The sequence below is a fragment of the Rhinichthys klamathensis genome, unplaced genomic scaffold, assembly GCF_029890125.1.
Source record: "Rhinichthys klamathensis goyatoka isolate OS25496 unplaced genomic scaffold, OSU_Roscu_1.1 h1tg000906l_1, whole genome shotgun sequence".
Taxonomy (NCBI): domain Eukaryota; kingdom Metazoa; phylum Chordata; class Actinopteri; order Cypriniformes; family Leuciscidae; genus Rhinichthys; species Rhinichthys klamathensis.
Window position 1 is genome coordinate 47,501 of NW_026607252.1, and position 20,797 is coordinate 68,297.

At 39.4% G+C, this 20,797-nt stretch overlaps 1 protein-coding gene across 1 annotated transcript in view; it reads right to left on the reverse strand.

Moving 5' to 3' along the window:
• The window catches only part of LOC130078543 (solute carrier family 45 member 4), a 62,744-nt gene extending 42,595 nt beyond the window's left edge, over window positions 1-20,149 (reverse strand). The window contains 2 exon segments of the mRNA XM_056244081.1: window positions 18,782-18,869; window positions 20,028-20,149. The gene's annotated coding sequence lies outside the window, so the exon portion shown is untranslated.
• Between the last annotated feature and the right edge of the window lie 648 nt (window positions 20,150-20,797).

The following is a 20,797-nucleotide window of genomic DNA, read 5'->3' on the forward strand; positions in this document are numbered from 1 at the left end:
AACAAAATAAATATATTGTAACAGTATTATTGTACTGTAAAATAAAAAAAAGTTTAAATTAACAGTTAAAATTACAATGCAACAATTTACAACTTCGTTTTCAAACATCAAACCATCTAACTTTTACTTTGGCAGTTTGCCGGTAAATAAAAAAAAAAGTGCTATGTTAATTTACACACGTGCAGCTCATGAAACGATATTTCAGATAACAACACTAACACTAATACATTTTATTTGTAACGCAATTTATTTTTAAGCAAAATCCCAAAGTTCTTGAGCAGCACACGTGCAAATAAACACAGTGCCGCGCTTCACTCTGAAACATAGACAGTATAAGAAATGGACAGAGCCATCTCATTGGAACTCAGTTGAGACAGTTGAAGCCCATTTTTAGCGATTTCTGAGCACTTCCGTTCCTGACGCGCAGACTCAAACCGACTCAAACTAAGCTTGATGACGTGAGCAACCTGTCTGACAGACGTTAATCTTCTAGTAGCTGTGCGTAAAAATTGCCAACGTTAATCTTGCAGAGACGGGGAACTTGAGCAAAGAGTTCTTTGGCGTGAGTGAGCAGGAGTAAGTATTCCGTTGCTTTTATGGACTCATTATCTATGGGCTTCTCCCTTGACGGGACGTCCCCCCGATTGCCTGCGAGCTTCTCCTCCTGTCTGTACGGTAATTTCTGTACAGCGCGACAGAGAGTCGAGTGGTTATGACGCAATCGTTAGCCTATTTTTACTAAAACTGTTTCTACGGGGCCATACTGTAACATAGAAGGTAATGGAGCACTTTATACATTGTCGTGTTTCTTTAGAAATAAATAATGGACAAATGGAGTCTTTAACCGCCTCAGATGTAAAGTTATTCGCTGTCAAAGTGACGCCAAAATGAATGGGAGTCAATGGAAATGCTAACGCAAGTGAAGTTCTGCTACAACATGGCGGCACCCGGCCGGCTTCAACTTCCGGTCGATGGATTAACCCCTTGCTCTGAAACCCGCAGCGCAAATACTCATTTAGTTCAATCGCTGATTTGGTAATCGCACTAAGCTATCTTGCGATTAGGGCTGGGTATTGACACAAATTTCACAATTCGATTCGATTTCGATTCACAAGCTTGCAATTCGATTCGATTCCGATTCGATTCAATATTGATTATTTTGGATATCAGGTAGGCCTACAATACATGGCAAATTTTCTCAAGGAAAACAAATCTCTTAACTAAAGCTGTAAACTATAGCCTATACTAGGCTTCATTAGCCTACTATAATATTGAAGGTAAAAATTAACTGATTTGTAGCTATACAAACACTTAAATTACACTTTTATTTATTTTTATAATAATAAAGTTATATGAAATATAAACATTTAAATGGTGGCTGTCATAAAAACTTGCCAGATTTATTCAAACATGCATTAAATATCGAAGAACATTAAAAATTATAATGAATATGTAATATGGTGCATATATTTTGCAAAATGCTCCTCGTTAGAGTTAATTTTTCTAGCTGACTAACGGAGTTTATGGTCACATAGGTTTTTCTGAGGTAAATGTGACGCTACATGACATTGTTTACAAGTTGTTTTACTGACGTCTTTCCACGGTTGAAACACTGATTGAGCGATTCCATGTGACATGATACGGATTTCGATAAGTTGTAATCTATCTTTTAACACACTTTCAGACGTTCATTCATGTTTATTTCGCGCTGTAACTGATATTATTAAGGCGGAAGAGGAGATCATGTGCGCTCCGCGCTGCTGCTTCTCTTGAGCTGAGCCAGAGCGATCTCACGCCACAGCGCCAAAACGGTAATTTATGTTTTTGAATTTCGTAATTTGAAATTTGAGACTTTATTTAGTATCAATAGTAACAACGTCGTTATCAGCAGTTCAACGAGTCGTGTTTCCCGAAACCATCGTTCCAACGAACATTCGCAAACAGCATCGCAGAGTTGTGTGTTTGAGCGACAGATCTCGAGCTGTGGTTAGAAGCAGAGTTTCTAGATTGCATGACATGTGGACTTAATAAATCCGTATTTTGAGCAAAATAAGCAAGCTGACATTCAGTGCAACCTGTGTCTTTTATTTAGAATACATACAAATGTGTTTTACATCTTTGAGTTTGTCATGATATTTAAAGCCCCGTGTTTGAAGACTGCGCATGTGCGAACGTGCTCTAGTAAGAACGAGCCTATGATCGAATCTGGAAATAAAGCGAAATAACTGAGAAATATGAGAAATAGTCCTCAGATGCATGTCTGTAATTTATATCAAAACATCTAGCGTTAATTCGATCTCAAACAGTGATTACTCCAGACGTGCGTGACGTCACATAAACCATGTGGTTGAACACCACTTTGCGACAATATGGTTTCGGGAATCAGTCGTGACTCGCTAGATGATTTCCTCAACGATGCATGATCGTACTGTGATAGTGAAGCAGCGAGTTACGGCACTGTACGGGAAACACACCCCTGTATGAGTTTCTTTCTTCTGCTGAACACAAAAGAAGATAGTTTGAAGAATGTTGGTACTCAAACAGTTTATGGACCCCATTGACTTCCATAGTAGGAAAAAAAAAAACATTATTTAAAATATTTTCTTGAGTACATGATGACATAATTAGTAGTGAAGCATCGAGTTACGTCGCTGTACTGGAAACACACCTCAGCCCGATTCCCATTCAAAGCTAAACGTCACAATGCTACTGAAATGTCTTCCGACCAATCAAATCTAAGAACCATAATTAACCGTTGTATAATAAAACATGGAATAAATTCTGACTGATTTTTTTGCATTGTCACTTACAGTATTCAGATAAAACAGGTACCAGTATTATAGCAATTACTAATAAAGAAAAGACTGTACTGTGTTATTGGCATCTGTCACAAACCCAATGCAACATTGTACAGCTGACCCAAATTACACTGGCTAAGTTTCATAGGTCAAGCTGACTGCAGTCGAGGTATCGGGTTTATATTTGTACGTGTAAAACCTCCTCCCCCATCCGGCCTACATCCATCCGCTGATCCCGGGGGAACCAGATCCACGTCACTGCACAGAAATCGGGGACTATTTGGGTCAATTTATCAAAGGTTCACGAGGCACACGCGGAGATCAGGTCAGGATGATTATTGGTGGGATTCAGGTGACGCTCGGATTACAACTTCATCTAGCAATACCTGATCCAAATCACAATATCCCAATGTGAAATATTTCAACAGCATCTACATGCCAGGTTTCCACCTGTGGGCACGCATTTCACAACTACGCTCAGACATAACAAAAACACACAGCGTGAAGTATTTGACCATTTGGCCTCACGAGTAGCATGTGTGTGTAAATCACAAGAGCGCCAGGACATCGTGTTGAGACTCTGTAAACAAACTGGCTTTTGGATACTGGCTTTTACTTTGGCTGTCCGTGCTTTTAGTTGCACTTGGGGTGTGAATGTGATCAAACCCATAACACTAATTATTAAACTTTAACCTGCAGCATTTGATTCCTCCTCAACAAGACGCGTGATTTGAGAGGCTTCATGTATTTTTAAACTAATTCAACTAAAGACAGTAAGAAACCACTAGCATAGCAGTGATAGCAAAATAGTTTTTTTTTTTTATATCAGCGGTAACACTTTACAATAAGATTCATTAGTTAACATTAGTTAATGTTAATTTCAACATTTACTAATACTTTATTACAATCTTAAACATTAATGAATACACTGTGAACTAACAAGAACTAACAATGAGCAATACATTTGTTACTGTATTTTTAAATCTTTGTTAATGTTAATAAAAATACAGCTGTTCATTGTTTGTTCATGTTAGTTCACAGTGCATTCATTAATGTTAACAAGATTGTAATAAAGTATTAGTAAATGTTGAAATTATCTGTCCTCTCTCTCTCTCTCTCTCTCTCTCTCTCTCTCTCTCTCTCTCTCTCTCTCTCTCTCTCTCTCTCTCTCTCTCTCTCTCTCTCTCTCTCTCTCTCTCTCTCTCTCTCTCTCTCTCTCTCTCTCTCTCTCTCTCTCTCTCTCTCTCTCTCTCTCCTATCTACATGCCTCCTCCATGACTTCACTAAGAGTGAGAACCAATCGATTTCTGATGCAGAAAAACAAAATTTTCGTCAGATGAAAGTGTGTCTCTGCAGTAGTGCATGAGCTTCTCAGGAATGTAAACAAACCCTGCAGGTGTGTGTGTGTGTGTGTGTGTGTGTGTGTGACGCAGTGCTGCAGTGCAGGAGGAGGAGCCTAATGTGTGACATCATCAACACATCAAATCTTCCCTCTCTGCCTGACCAACAGCCGCTGCGCAAACACACACACACGCTTAACTTGAGCGTCAGCAGGTTTTGTGTCCAGGTCAGCGTCTGTAACCAGCTCTTCTTGTGACTCATCTTGCTGACTGACACACACACACACACACACACACACACTGACACACACACACACACAGACTGACACACACACACAGACTGACACACACACACACACACACACAGACTGACACACACACACACAGACACACTGACACACACACACACACTGACACACACACACACACACACACACACTGACACACACACACACACACACACACACACACACACACACACACACACACACACACACACACACACACACACACACACACTGACACACACACACAGACTGACACACACACACACAGACTGACACACACACACACACACACACACACACACACACACACACACAGACACAGACACACACACACACACACACACACACACAGGATTTAAAGGGCCAGTGCTGCATCACATGATCCTGCACGTACATTCCTGCGTCAAACCGTCAAGAGTGAAGATCACTCTAATCCAAAACATACGACAACGAAAACAATGACGGTGTAATTAGCAAGGGATGATGACGATGATGTTAAGCATGCACTTTAATTAACTGTCTGGAAACCTCTCACATATTTGACCCGCAAAGAGAAACAATGACAGCAACAACATGCTCTAGCACAGAATTAAAGCAGCCATTTAGATTAAACATGAGCTCATTAAATATACATATTTCTGTCATGTAACTCTAGATGGCGCAGCCTGATCGCTCCTCAACTCAGGGCTGTTTACACGACACCGCTTTCAACTAAAAACCGGAAACTTTTTATGCGTTTTGGCTGTTCGTTTACACGACAACGGCGTTCTGGGTGCTTGAAAACGCAAACTTGTGGAAACGTGTTTCAAAGTGCACGCTTTTGAAAACGGTCTCCAAAAACGTGAATCTCTGAAGACAATGACGTCATGCACATGCGTATTACGTGTTCAGTCTATAGTGTTTCATCGCCATCTACTGGCCTGGCAGCAGAATACAGCGCTTTCAGTCTTTTTAGCCGATCCGTGTGAACGGGAATCGTTTTGACAATAGTGTCGTCTGTACGCGGAAAACTCAAAGGAAAAACTTCCCTCAAAAAAACAAACCCTCAATCTGCTTGCAATCACACCATTCTCTATAGGACACAGCTGATTGGTTCCTGCTGTATCAGTAGCCAATGAGCTCGCAGCTCAAACTTCAAATGCTTGTTTAGCATTTGCTGTCACAGTTCATCAGAAAGCCTCCGCCTTCCCCAGCTCCACCTGTGTAGATCTGCTACGGGTAACTCATGTACACTATTGTACAGTATGTGTGTTACTTGCTCACAGCAGTGTGTCGTGTGTGTGTTGTAGGGATGCGCGGTATACCAGTACTGCAAAAATACCGGTATATAATATATTTCAAATGGTACAATATCATAATTTTGTTCAATTCGGTATTTGATGCGCTGCTGTTTCGAAGTTCTCCGCTAGGCGGCAGTGCGCTACCTAAACTGACGCGGGTCACGCGAAACCGGCAAACGGTGACAACAGAGGAACACGATGGATCAAACGAAGCTCATTCGAATTTCTACACGCCCGAAATTAATAAATAGAGAGAGCACAGTATGAGTGAAATAATCCTGACTTGTTCAAAGAGTTCAGAGATCGATAGGTGAGTTCATCATTCAACTGATTTAATTTAGACTTTTATTGAACACTGAACAGCGCACATACATAAGAGCTTATCAATTAAATATGATACGGTAAACACGAAAGCTCAAATCTTCTTGCATGACACGCTAGAACCAATTCAGTTTAGGTCTCATAATTTTTGCACTTTCAAACAAACATATTAATTTAATTTGAATGAATAAAGAATAAAAGTGATAGTAAACTGAATGGCATATTAGTGCCGCTGTGGCGACCCCTAGAGGAATAAGCCGAGAGAGAGTAATAGGAGTAATATGAATATTACTAATATTACAATTAAGCTACATTTGTCAACATTCATTTGGTAACCTGACCTAACAATATTATAGCATTTATTAATCTACATCAATCAGTAATAAAATGACCTAAAAAATTGAATATACTATTACTAATACATGTTTAGCATGTTAACATTACTTTATGCAATGCATTATATGCATATGAACCCAAACACAAACCAAACAGTAACCAAACCAAGATGAATAAATGCTATAAATGTTGATAATTCTCTGTTGATGCATGACAGCTAATGTCATGTCATTATTTATATATTTATCTATTATTATAGATATTAACCTAATTTAATTGTATAATTTCAGTTTTTTTTTTAAATAAAATTTTTGCCTACTGTATGTTCCTTGACTGAATTCATTTATTTTTTTACATTTTGATACTTTTTCTTTGCACATTTGGTAGTGGAGAGTTTCAAGCAGTGTTTTTTAATAAAATTGTATCAATTCACTTCTTTTTTTTTTTTCGACTGTGGTATCGATTTAGTATTGATACCGAGGTATTAGTTTCTGGTATTGTACCGAAGACAAAATTGTGGTATGGAGCCATCCCTAGTGTGTTGGCAGTAGCAAGTCTCTGTTCTAGCTCAGTAGCAGATCTATTCAACCAAGCCCAAATCAACACGGTCATATCCATTACCATCCCAAACACTCCAGTTGTCATGACAGAAATATACATCTTTCAATGTGGTAAGAAAAATAATCAACTAGTCTATCCCTTGAATTAGGTTGATTAGATCCTAGGCAGATATTTGTTCTTGTTTTAGGCATAAACTTTGATAATTTTGATGCATTTAAAAAAACTTAAAAAAACAAGACTTAATATCTTAAGTCGTTTTGCTTTTCAAATAAATGCATCTTGATTTAAGAATGTTTGTATACTGGAAAACAAGACAAAAATACAGAGCAAGAGAAAGTCATATTTTGCAGTGTGCAACCCAACAGAGGAGAAAAGGAGTACCTAAGGGAACACAGGCTGTTTACAGACATCTCCGTCGTCAGACACTCCTCCTCATCATCATCATCATCATCGGCTGCCAGTAGAGACGGAGGCCAAAGTCCAGTGTGTAACGCGAGCCGGTGTCCTGCCAAACGGGCAGACGCCCAAAAAGCTCCCAAACAGAGGAGAGTCAATCCCGAGCCCTTGGTTTTCCTGGTAAGATGCGATGCGGCTTTACGGCACTAAATTAAGAGCATCGTCCCTGAACTCTGCGGATGTTCCCACATCAGATCCGATCTATTAGTGGACCGACATCTAAGTAAAACGCTCTTATGGAAAACAAACAACTGACACAAAGCTCAGACGAGTACACAACATTTCAAGGCTTTATTTATCTCTCTCCCTCCCACCTCTGACACGCTGAAATTCCTGATCGATTAAGTGTACGGGTGCGGTGAACCGCAATGCAACTAGGAGGTGACAGGGACATTGTGGCCAGTTGAGGATGAAGTCAGATCACATGGGGCGGCAGGTGTTTGGGACAGGCAGGGTGTCGATGTTGGGCCTGACCCAGTTTGGGTGAGGTGTTGGGTTGCACTGGTCTGCATGGGGCCTGAACGCATGAAGCCGTCTGTCTGGCTGAGGCAGCATTAACAAACATTAGCTTCTTCTCTTACTCCAGTCTGATCAAATGGGAATTAACTGTGCCGATTCATTTCATGGCTCAGCATAAATTATGGCAACAGACTTTAGAGAATTCGTACAACAAGTTGCATGGCAACAGAGATAAACCCGGGCTAAAGGGATGCCGATGCTATTACTGGACTGGAAGACAAAACGCACAAAAACATACATTTTTGCAACATAATCAAAAACTAAACGGACCCCAAACAAGGGCTTTTCGATTAAAAAAGAAATAGATTTGCTGTGCTTGCTTGTAGGGCTACACAATTTGGCCAAAATTGTGATTATATATGAATATAATTACTAAATTAAAAATTAAAAATTGCTAAATAAAAACAAAAGAAATATTACTATTGCAATATTTCATAGTAAAATATTTTTTAAATAATAAGAATAACTATTTAATAATATCTATAATGATTATTGTCTATATAATCACTACTTCTACTATTATTCAATTAATTACTAAATTTAAAAAAAGGTAAAATATACTAAAAAATACATGCATTTTATTTTACATTACAATATTACTAATATTTCTTCATTTTCAAATGTTAAACAACTGAACTTTTATTTTGTCTGAAGCCTGCAGGAAGCGCTTAAAGCTTCTCTTTAGCTGAGAAGGGCTTCTCGTGGCATGTTTGTGAAGATGGATGATAGTTGACGCATGATGCATTTTCAAACACACGTTAATGCGACTGAAACCCAGAGCAGATCCAGAGTTTGTGTGTATGCGAAGCTGCTACACACACCAGATCACGAGCAGCTTGCATGTACATGAACACAGTGCTGCGCTTCACTCTGAAACACACAGCGCATTCAGCCTTCAGCCTTTGTCATTTGATAACCGCACTAAGCCATATTGCAATTTCGCATTTATTTCGAAGAATTGTGCAGCACTAACCGGAGAGAAACAAATGCAACACACTCACAAGGACAGCTCTTGAAAAATATGCATTATGGGTTAAGTTGCTGTTTTAGGACAATATTAGTGCTGCCACTAACGACTAATTTTTCGATTAGTCGACTAATCTAAACGATTAATTTTTAAAAAAAACATTGTTTGTCATTTCGTTGTGTGCATTTTATTTTTGAACTCAAGTGAAGGGCCAAAATATAAAATGTCACCTGTTGAAAAACATTAAAAACCATATTAGTCAGAGTCCTAATCTAATCCTCTATTAACAAACATGCATGTATTGATTACTTAAATTAGCTCTTTGTTCTGCCTTAAATTAATACATTAGCTTACTGTACATTTCTGAAATGCATAACTGATAACATCACTCTGAATTGTAGGCTAAAGTAGATGCAATGCATGCATTTTAGGTAAAGCTGCTTTGAAACAATATGTATTGTGAATGTGTATTGGTCATACTGTGCACAACATACACACTGTAAACTGAAGAAATAGTAGTATGGTAGCATGCATTTCCGAACACTGCTAAACTAGGAGGATGTTTTGTTCCATTTGACAACATCGTCGTTGATCCCAACCTCCCTCGTTCCCACTGCAGGAGAAGCAACACTTGCTCAAACACAACAACAGCACGACTCGAAACTCCCAAACTAAGATCTGCAGGAATACCACATCAGCTCCTCCCACAGCACACCAACCTTAATGGGAAATTCCAGGCTGAGAAAGTGAGCCCTTTGCCACAGACAGGCGACCTCTTATGATACACAAGTCGAAAACTAGTCCGAGTGTGTGCAAACGCAAATGTATGTTTCACAAATGCATTAGGAAAAACACAACAGCTTTGCTCCAAAAGCTGCCTTTCTGTCCACAACAAATACATGCAATCTGATCCTGAAACCGAGCCTCACACGTGGATGATCCGGACCGGCAGCTTGCTCTCGACAGGGCCGACGAGGGATCGTCATGGAAGCATGTTTTAGCCAAACTACTTCACGAGTTTATATCTCACAATTCTGACTTTATAACTCGCAATTGTGAGTTTATATGTCATAAATGTGTTTTTTTTATTATTATTATTATCATTTCCTGGTGGAAACAAGGTTAAATTTCAAGATACTGTTCATATTTTAAACTAGATTTTATTTTTAAATATTTAGTTTTCACTTTAATTTTAGTTAAAGGTTTAGTCATTTTGTTGTGTTTTTTCCCCATTTTTATAATATTTGTATTTATTACTTTATTCAGTTTTACTTATTTTAGCACTTCAAGTTAATCTACACAAAAATGAGAAATGTTGCTTTTGCAAACAGCTGAAAGAAAATTATTTTATTTTAAGTTAACGTTTATTTTGTTTGAGTCATTTTTTTAATGGTTTTACTTTTAGTTTACGCACTAAATACATTTTTTAGAATGTAAATTTCTTGTCCATCATCATGCATTCATTTCTTCCCCATTTTTATCATGCATCATTTATAATGCATAATGCATGTCTAAAACTTCCCTAAATGCTGTCTAGGTAGTCAGCTCACTAGGTTTTGTAACAGTTCTTGTTGTGTATTAGTCAACAGTCTAGAGTCTAACCCTTCTTGAATATTTAGTTCACAAAGCAGTCTTTGTTCGTACAATATTTTTTTGCTGCAGTTATAAGAGCTGTTAGCCTAGTTATCGCACACACACACACCTTTCAGCTGCTTTAATTATTAATCAATCTGATTTGAATTATTAATGTTAATTCAAATGTTCAGTTTGGAAGGTCTGGCTCCCAAAATTAACTCTTCACATATAGGTTACGCGAGCACACCGGCCCTCGGGGGGGCGCTGACACACACGCTGTGCATTACGCAAGAAAACATATGAGCGAAAAATCATCACCAGTTAAAATAACATGCATTTCATGCGATCTATTCTGGTAACAAATCTCTTTCTAATGCATATTATGTAATATAAAGTCTTAATAAACAAGATGACAAGACGCAGACAAACATCACATTAATTAGATCATTAAAATGCATTAACATTCCTGTTAAATATTACATTACAATTACACCGGTTTAACAGTGACAGGTGTGTGAAACACATTAAATGATCTTGGTTGATGAACATTCACTGGAAAACAAATGCTAGCTTTGTTATCTGTATTTTATCATCTTCTGAGAATGCTATAGAACAATGTCATAAATTCAACTTTACAATAAGGCTCTATTTGTTAACATTAGTGACTATACATGTACGAGCAATGAGAAAAACTTCTAAACACATTTATTAATCTTTGTTATTTACTTACTAATACATTATTAAAAGCAAAAGTTGTATGAACAATGAACAGTTGTATTTTTAAACTGTTCACAAAGATGAATAAACACTGTGACTAAGCATTTTCTAATGTTAACTAATGTGTTCAAACAGGAATAGAGAGTGCAGATGACAGGATCTGAGACGCAGGCCATTAGATCAGAGTCTCTAATGACAATCCATTATACGCTCAGATCTGATGGACAACGTCACTGCAAGGAGAAACTCTTACAGCCTCTGTTATGAACCCTAGAGAGCTCCCTACATAGTGTTGCATGTCTCGGTCATGTCTCGGTCTCGTTCATGTCTCTGTCTCGGTCATGTCTCGGTCTCGGTCATGTCTCGGTCTCGGTCATGTCTCGGTCTCGGTCATGTCTCGGTCTCGGTCATGTCTCGTTCATGTCTCGGTCATGTCTCGGTCATGTCTTGTTCATGTCTCTGTCTCGGTCATGTCTTGTTCATGTCTCTGTCTCGTTCATGTCTCTGTCTCGGTCATGTCTCGTTCATGTCTCTGTCTCGTTCATGTCTCTGTCTCGGTCATGTCTCGTTCATGTCTCTGTCTCGTTCATGTCTCTGTCTCGGTCATGTCTCGGTCATGTCTTGTTCATGTCTCTGTCTCGTTCATGTCTCTGTCTCGGTCATGTCTCGTTCATGTCTCTGTCTCGTTCATGTCTTGTTCAAGTCTCGGTCATGTCTCTGTCTCGGTCATGTCTCGTTCATGTCTCTGTCTCGGTCATGTCTCTGTCTCGGTCATGTCTCGGTCATGTCTCTGTCTCGGTCATGTCTCGGTCATGTCTCTGTCTCGGTCATGTCTCGGTCATGTCTCTGTCTCGGTCATGTCTCGGTCATGTCTCTGTCTCGGTCATGTCTCGGTCATGTCTCTGTCTCGGTCATGTCTCGGTCATGTCTCTGTCTCGGTCATGTCTCGGTCATGTCTCTGTCTCGGTCATGTCTCGGTCATGTCTCTGTCTCGGTCATGTCTCGGTCATGTCTCTGTCTCGGTCATGTCTCGGTCATGTCTCTGTCTCGGTCATGTCTCGGTCATGTCTCTGTCTCGGTCATGTCTCGGTCATGTCTCTGTCTCGGTCATGTCTCGGTCATGTCTCTGTCTCGGTCATGTCTCGGTCATGTCTCGGTCTCGTTCATGTCTCTGTCTCGGTCATGTCTCGTTCATGTCTCTGTCTCGTTCATGTCTCTGTCTCGGTCATGTCTTGTTCATGTCTCTGTCTCGTTCATGTCTCTGTCTCGGTCATGTCTCGTTCATGTCTCTGTCTCGTTCATGTCTCTGTCTCGGTCATGTCTCTGTCTCGGTCATGTCTCTGTCTCGGTCATGTCTCGTTCATGTCTCTGTCTCGTTCATGTCTCGGTCATGTCTCTGTCTCGGTCATGTCTCTGTCTTGTTCATGTCTCTGTCTCGTTCATGTCTCTGTCTCGGTCATGTCTCTGTCTCGGTCATGTCTCTGTCTCGGTCATGTCTCTGTCTCGGTCATGTCTCGTTCATGTCTCTGTCTCGGTCATGTCTCGTTCATGTCTCTGTCTCGTTCATGTCTCTGTCTCGGTCATGTCTCTGTCTCGGTCATGTCTCTGTCTCGGTCATGTCTCGTTCATGTCTCTGTCTCGGTCATGTCTCGTTCATGTCTCTGTCTCGGTCATGTCTCTGTCTCGGTCATGTCTCTGTCTCGGTCATGTCTCTGTCTCGGTCATGTCTCGGTCATGTCTCTGTCTCGGTCATGTCTCGTTCATGTCTCTGTCTCGGTCATGTCTCGTTCATGTCTCTGTCTCGTTCATGTCTCTGTCTCGGTCATGTCTCTGTCTCGGTCATGTCTCTGTCTCGGTCATGTCTCGTTCATGTCTCTGTCTCGTTCATGTCTCGGTCATGTCTCTGTCTCGGTCATGTCTCTGTCTCGTTCATGTCTCTGTCTCGTTCATGTCTCTGTCTCGGTCATGTCTCTGTCTCGGTCATGTCTCTGTCTCGGTCATGTCTCTGTCTCGGTCATGTCTCTGTCTCGGTCATGTCTCGTTCATGTCTCTGTCTCGTTCATGTCTCGGTCATGTCTCGGTCATGTCTTGTTCATGTCTCTGTCTCGTTCATGTCTCTGTCTCGGTCATGTCTCTGTCTCGGTCATGTCTCTGTCTCGGTCATGTCTCTGTCTCGGTCATGTCTCTGTCTCGGTCATGTCTCTGTCTCGGTCATGTCTCTGTCTCGGTCATGTCTCTGTCTCGGTCATGTCTCGTTCATGTCTCTGTCTCGTTCATGTCTCTGTCTCGGTCATGTCTCGGTCATGTCTCGGTCATGTCTCGGTCATGTCTCTGTCTCGGTCATGTCTCTGTCTCGGTCATGTCTCTGTCTCGGTCATGTCTCGTTCATGTCTCGGTCATGTCTCTGTCTCGGTCATGTCTCTGTCTCGGTCATGTCTCGGTCATGTCTCTGTCTCGGTCATGTCTCTGTCTCGGTCATGTCTCTGTCTCGGTCATGTCTCTGTCTCGGTCATGTCTCTGTCTCGGTCATGTCTCTGTCTCGTTCATGTCTCGTTCATGTCTCGGTCATGTCTCTGTCTCGGTCATGTCTCTGTCTCGGTCATGTCTCTGTCTCGGTCATGTCTCTGTCTCGGTCATGTCTCTGTCTCGGTCATGTCTCTGTCTCGGTCATGTCTCTGTCTCGGTCATGTCTCTGTCTCGGTCATGTCTCTGTCTCGGTCATGTCTCTGTCTCGGTCATGTCTCGGTCATGTCTCGGTCATGTCTCGGTCATGTCTCTGTCTCGGTCATGTCTCTGTCTCGGTCATGTCTCTGTCTCGGTCATGTCTCTGTCTCGGTCATGTCTCTGTCTCGGTCATGTCTCTGTCTCGGTCATGTCTCTGTCTCGGTCATGTCTCTGTCTCGGTCATGTCTCTGTCTCGGTCATGTCTCTGTCTCGGTCATGTCTCTGTCTCGGTCATGTCTCGGTCATGGGTAAATATACACATAACCAAATTAAAATTACTAAAACTTTTAAAATTAAAATATTATATATATATATATATATAGCCAAATTTAACAAATAAATGATAATCACGCACACACACACCAAATAAAAAGCAAAGCAAAGCAGTTTACTAGGATTCACAGAAAGCTATTCATTTTAAGTCAATGAAAAACCAAAATCACCTAATTAACAAAGTGAAGGCATCAAGTGTTTTTTCTTCACACTGAATTGTCCCAGGTTGTAAATAAGCAACGGCCCTGAACAAACGTACAAAAATGATAATTCTGGAGACGATATCCAACACCCCAAACAGAAATCTGACATTAGAGCAGCAGTGACCCGAGCTTTACACACTTTCTGGACAGACGGACAGTGCAGACGCAGGGAGGATCTGTCTGGCTCTCGAGTTAATGTTGTTCTTGAGCCGAAGCCAACTCTCTCCGAGCGGCGAGCTGAGAAACTCACCTGGAGACTCGACCACACACACACACACAACAGTAAGGGCTAAAACGCCACACAATAGAGGCGTGTTCACGAACACACAACAGCTTAGTAACCTCAGAGCGTTCCTACACCATTACAAACACCACATAATCTCATAACAATGCGTGAACAAATGACAAGACGTTTCCTTTTATCAACTCATGAAACCAGTTATCCAAGTCGACAGGCAACAAGTTTTGACAATTACAACATCGTTGCAAATAAAACAATGAGCTCTGCAAACAAAGCACATCATGAGCAGAATAATATGGGAGAGTCCAGAGCACTGAACAACCTGTACATCAGAAACACGTGAAGACTTATGATACTAAACGCCCTGTGAGTCTGAGCTCTTCTCTGGCGTCTCTATCTGACGTTTAAGCTGATGAACTGAGGAGGAGGAGGGTGAAGGACGAAGGAAGGGGTTTTCAATGCTTTCCCACGATCGTCCTGCTGTCTCTGGGGAATCGCACTAGCTCAACCTGCGATTGTGCAATATCTGTGATCGTCCTCTATTAACACCTTATGACAAGCACACGTCGAAAAATAGTCAAAAATAGTAAGGCCTAAAAAATAAAAATAAAAAACTTGCAAGACATACCTAGAAACCAGAATAATCACAGAGACTTTCTTGAAAGCCCTAGAAATGACCCAGAACCATACATTCGTAATGCATCTTGTGCATGAAATAATAATAATAACTTTTTTGATCACCCGCCACTGTGGCTAGTGGTTTTCCAAAGTTACTCGGCACTCAGCAGTTTCACTGGCCAAAACTATGACATCGAATCCATGGGAAAAACTGCCATATAGATATTTTTAATATTATCTCATAGTTTGGCTGCAGGTTTATTAGGCTGCTGTCACTTTAAGACCTGACGCACGGTTTATGTGAACACTCGCCAAGACCGGCATTTTGACATTATTTTGTGTGTATTTGACTGTTTAAGTGTAATAAGCAGCGACTAATAACTGAATTAAGGCATTTACGTGCGTGCAATTTAGGTGTTTGAGCACAAAATCTGCGGGAATGAGTAAAATCAAGCGCATTAAACTCAACCCCACGCTGAAATTCAAGCCCTGTAACAGCAACAATATTCATCCGGAGCAAATGAAACAAGAACTTTATTCACAATAATTCACACAACTTTTACAATAGAAACAAACAAAATGAATTAACACACCTTAAACCAACACACAAAACTCAATAACAAAGACAAAAAACCGTTAACAAAAGAGGAATGAGGGGGAAAAAAACTACAAAGAAAAAACTAAATCATCTTCAGAAACAACACACAATGCTCCGTAACTACACCAAATCTTAATTAAATTATATTTCTAAATTATATTTTAAGTAGATTTAACCAAAAGTGATTTAACCAAACACACAAAGAGAGAGAGAGAGAGAGCGAGAGAGAGAGAGAGAGAGAGAGACGCTGGTACAACACTACATTGCACTATTATTTCAGATGCATTTTTAAAAGACTACAACTGAAAAATATATATATAAAATTCAACCCGCCAAAGTGTCTAGAAGGAGTGAGTGCGTTACACGCCACTGCTTAAACCCAGTTAATGTCCAGTGTCCATGTCATGCCCTGATAATAACCATTAGTTATTAAATAAATCATTAGAAACGATTTTAATCAAAATAGAAAAAACAAAACAATGTGGAGACAAAAAGCATGTGTTACTTTATCACGCTTTAAATCACACCGATGAAACCGCAGAGCTCTCGAGTGCCGGTCCTGGACTGAGAGGTCCTCAGTGTCGAGAGGCTTTTACTAAATAAAGATCTTATGCAACAGTCACCGAAGCTCTGCGCTACTGTCCTTGTGTTGAGCCAGAAGAACACACTGCATTCATGAGCTCCACTGAATCCAGTCGCACATCAAACGGCCTGGAGAAATACAACTCTCACGAAGGCGCATTCAAAATAACACTGCATTATAAAAAAGATACTCGGCTCTGATTGGTCAACACGGCATTCTAGCTGTGCTAAAACACACAAAGACTTACTCATAAAATCGTTTTTTTTTTTAAATAAAAAGTTGGGTGTGCATTGTAACGCGACCTTCCCGTGCCTAAATGCCTAAATCTGATATGTGCACATTCATTTGCTGTAACAATGCTTTCTTGTATCCCAAATGTAACAAAATATAAGCAAACCATTCTAAAACTATTCCACTAAAAACTAACACTCGTCACAATGTTACTCTGTCCTCAAGCAAACGACATCACCGGTTAAACGAAGTACACCATCTGTGACATAATGAGTATGAGCTTCCACTTGTGCCGGAGAGAGAGTCACACGTGTCCATGTCTACAGTCATCACCTACTCGTAAAGATTAATCAGTGTATATGTTGATGTGTGTGTTTTGTTCATGCCCTTCTGTAGAACCTTTAATAACGCATGACAGGAAAGACGACACAAATAAAATAAAGACGATAACAGTAGACACACGAATGTAATACGCACAAACTGAACACAATACACTCTTAAAAATAAAGGTTCTTAAAGTTCCCCTGTGGTGAAAATCCAGCTTTTAAATGTTAAATGCGTCTATGTGGTGTTTTTAATATGCTTTAAGACAAACCATGTGTACAGTAAATTCATAAGTCGACAGCATTGGTGAGTATTTTCTCCTGCAGTGAACCAAAGACAGTCTCAAAAACACAATCGCTGGTGTTTCTGACGTCACAAACGACCTCGTAACCAATCAGATCAACGTGTGATCGTCAACCAGTGGATCTCTGAGCTGAGTGAGTGAGTGAGTGGAGGCGGGGCTCATTTGCATATTCATAGAACCGCGTATACTAAATGAGGCAAGGGTGTCGAGTTACATTCAAGCTGTTTTAAGGCATTTTTAATTTTGGTGATCAAAGATGAGTTTAAAGGGATGGGATACGATAATTGACTACAGGGGGACTTTAAGATTTTTAGAAAAAATGTCTCTTTTAAGAACTTTTCACTGAAAGGTTATTTGGGGAATCAAAAATGGTGGTTCTGCTTCACTGCAAAAACTCCGTTTTGGATCCTTTATTTATTTATTTATTTATTTTTTGAGAATGTACATGTCCTCTTTTTGGGAATTTGCAAAGAAAACAATTTGACAACAGGTCTCAGTAATGTGTGTTTAGGTGTTCTGGATTCATGCAAACGTCCGTGGTCTAGAGATGTGAAGCGTTCAGTAGCAGATTCAGCTCGAGGCACAACTCATCCGACACGCTTCACCAGCACCATTCACAAACACCTCGACGGAAGCTTTTGTCTGACACACAAGCAAATATAAAAAGCTAATTAAAAAAAAATTAAACTGAGTTTATACCTCGCAATGTTGACTTTTCCCCCTCAGAATCCTGTTTACAACTGCGATATAAACTCACAATTCTGAGGAAAAACTCCAAATTGAGAGATAAAAACTTTTTATATATATATATATATATATGATTTATTTTGTTGTAGAAATAAGCTTCAACTGCACCTCAAAAGAGCCCAAAACAAGGAGTTTTTAAACAAAGTTTAACCCTGTCTCCCGATGAAAACCTCACTGAGTTTTGCCAGATAAATACAGCTAAGATTTCAAAATAAACTTTTTGTGTAGCTAACTCCTTTAAAGTTGGTAGTTTAAGTCATTTGAAACTACTAGTTTCACGCCGATCATGTGTTTGACGTGACCAGATCAAATTACACAACACAGACAGGTTTACCACATCACAGGTAAAAACTGACCACAATCCGCTTTGGCAAAAAAGCATAATAAAAAAAATACAATTATTTAAAAATATAAAAAATAAAACATAAAATTATGAATATATATATATATATATATATATATATATATATATATAACTCATTTTAATATATATATATATATATATATATATATATGTGTATTTATTTGAATATTTATAAGTTTTATTAATAATTGTATTGTTTTATTTTTATTTATATATATATATATATATATATATATATATATATATATATATATATATATATATATATATATATACACACACACACACTCACAACTCACTCTAAGGATTCAAAAGTAGAAACATTTTTTGACGTACTTTTCTTGGATAACATGATATAAATATTAACAATCAAGCAGAGAGAATATGACAGTGCAAAAAAACAGTGTGACTCACCAAAAAGCCTTGAAAGCTTCATAAATATCCAGTGCGATTGCATACGAGAGCAGCGTCGTGTCTTCTGTCTCTGGATGAACAGAAGAACCTGCAAAGACCGTCCAAACAAGGGTTAACCAAACACACTAACCAGTCTGCAGTAAACCACACACACACACACACACACACACTTTGAATATTATGCAGACGAAGGTCAATTTACATGCGATTTCAATGCACTCTGAGAAGAGTAAATACGTCACAGAACGCAGAGCTGTCATAAAGCTCATCAAATAAATAAAGCCTTGTCAGTCCAAGTTTGACTTGAGCACTGGCTTTTATATTGTGTTTGCATATTCAAATAAACATATGGAAAGGCAACAACCCCTTTAAATGAGTAGTTTTTTATTATTATATTTGACTTTTGTCATGTTTTTGTCCTTTTCAAAGTGTGAAAGAGCCCAATAACACACACAATAAAAGTAAAATATCACATGAAGTATACATTTTGTTGCATGGAAAACAGAAGCTCTGGCATTCAGAAAACAGCTTATGATTTTAATAAAGGGTTGGAACACCATATGGGTGAATCATTATATTGTTTGTTAAAGGATAGAGATGGATAGATAAATTCATGTTAAAAAAAACATGGTGCTTTTGGCATTTTTTAGGTTTTTTTGCATCTACATACTGAAATTTAGAGCAAATGCGTGAGTTTGTGAAGCTCATCATGAGATTTGGTGCAGTGACACTGAACGGGACAGCAGAAAGCACACAGTGTAACACACATCCATCATCTCTGCAACAGCAGGTTCACATTTAGACATCAGCTAACTTACTGAACATGATGCGAGGAAAACACTCAAACTGGAGCTATACAACTGCACTCATCCACATATACGCAACTTATGGATCATGCACCAGCAACTGTCAACATCATGTGCACCAGCAAGAAGCGACTAACACTGAATATCAATGTCAGACATGTATTCAGCATTTATGAATTTCAAACCCTTCAACCCTGTCGCTCCTGATGGAAACTAGCGCATCCAGAACATTTATGAAGCATGCTTTGAATCAAAACACCGCATTAACCAATCAGCTGCTAATGTCAATCCAAGGATAAAACAGAATTGCAGATGCTTGAACAATCAGATGTGAAGGATGACAACACACCGCACAGGACATCCATCATCATCATCATCATCATCATTATCAGACGCGCCGCAGCGCGAACGCAACACTGAAACATCGTAAACACACTCACCCTGACGTCAGCGCGTGCTGGTGGTTGTGTTTGTGTGTGTGTTTCTCTCTGTCAGAGCTGTTGTTGCTGTTGTGGTGTTGCTTCTCTGCTCGGGTTCGGTTCTTCAGCCGCTATTTTAATGCGCCTTTAAAGGCGAAATCTCTCTGACAGACGCAAGCCGCTTCCGCCGACGGATATGGAGCTCATTTGCATATGTGGGCGGGGCTTCGCATTTAAAGGTAACTACATCAGTGGCCACCTGACTGACTGACACAAACTAGTGCGCTAGACTGATAGACAACGGAGTATGAAGGTGTAGTGTGTACTTGTTTAAATGCATGTACAAAATATATATTAGTGTACAACAGGGCTAGATGGTACACATTTATACAGAATATGCTAATAAAAATAATGCTAATACTTATAAAATACTATTTTATATAACTAATTGAATATATTGACTATACTAGTAGCCTACATAAATAATACTAAAACAACACTGCTATATATATGATTAAAAATGTATATTATATCCTCCTGAGACCCAGAAAAAAAGTTTTTTGAATTTAGTTTTTTTACATGTCATCACACTGTTTAGAGCACAATAAACAAATAGTAAAAAAACATATATATAAAATAATATTTTATTCATACGTTATGCTATGTCCTCTGTAGTGGACGCCAGGACTAAGTTGTTTAAAAAATAAAATGACATGAAATTATATGTATAGGCAAAACCAATGGGATTTTTTTTTCAATCACCAATACATTTTGGGGTTTCAGGTTTTTTT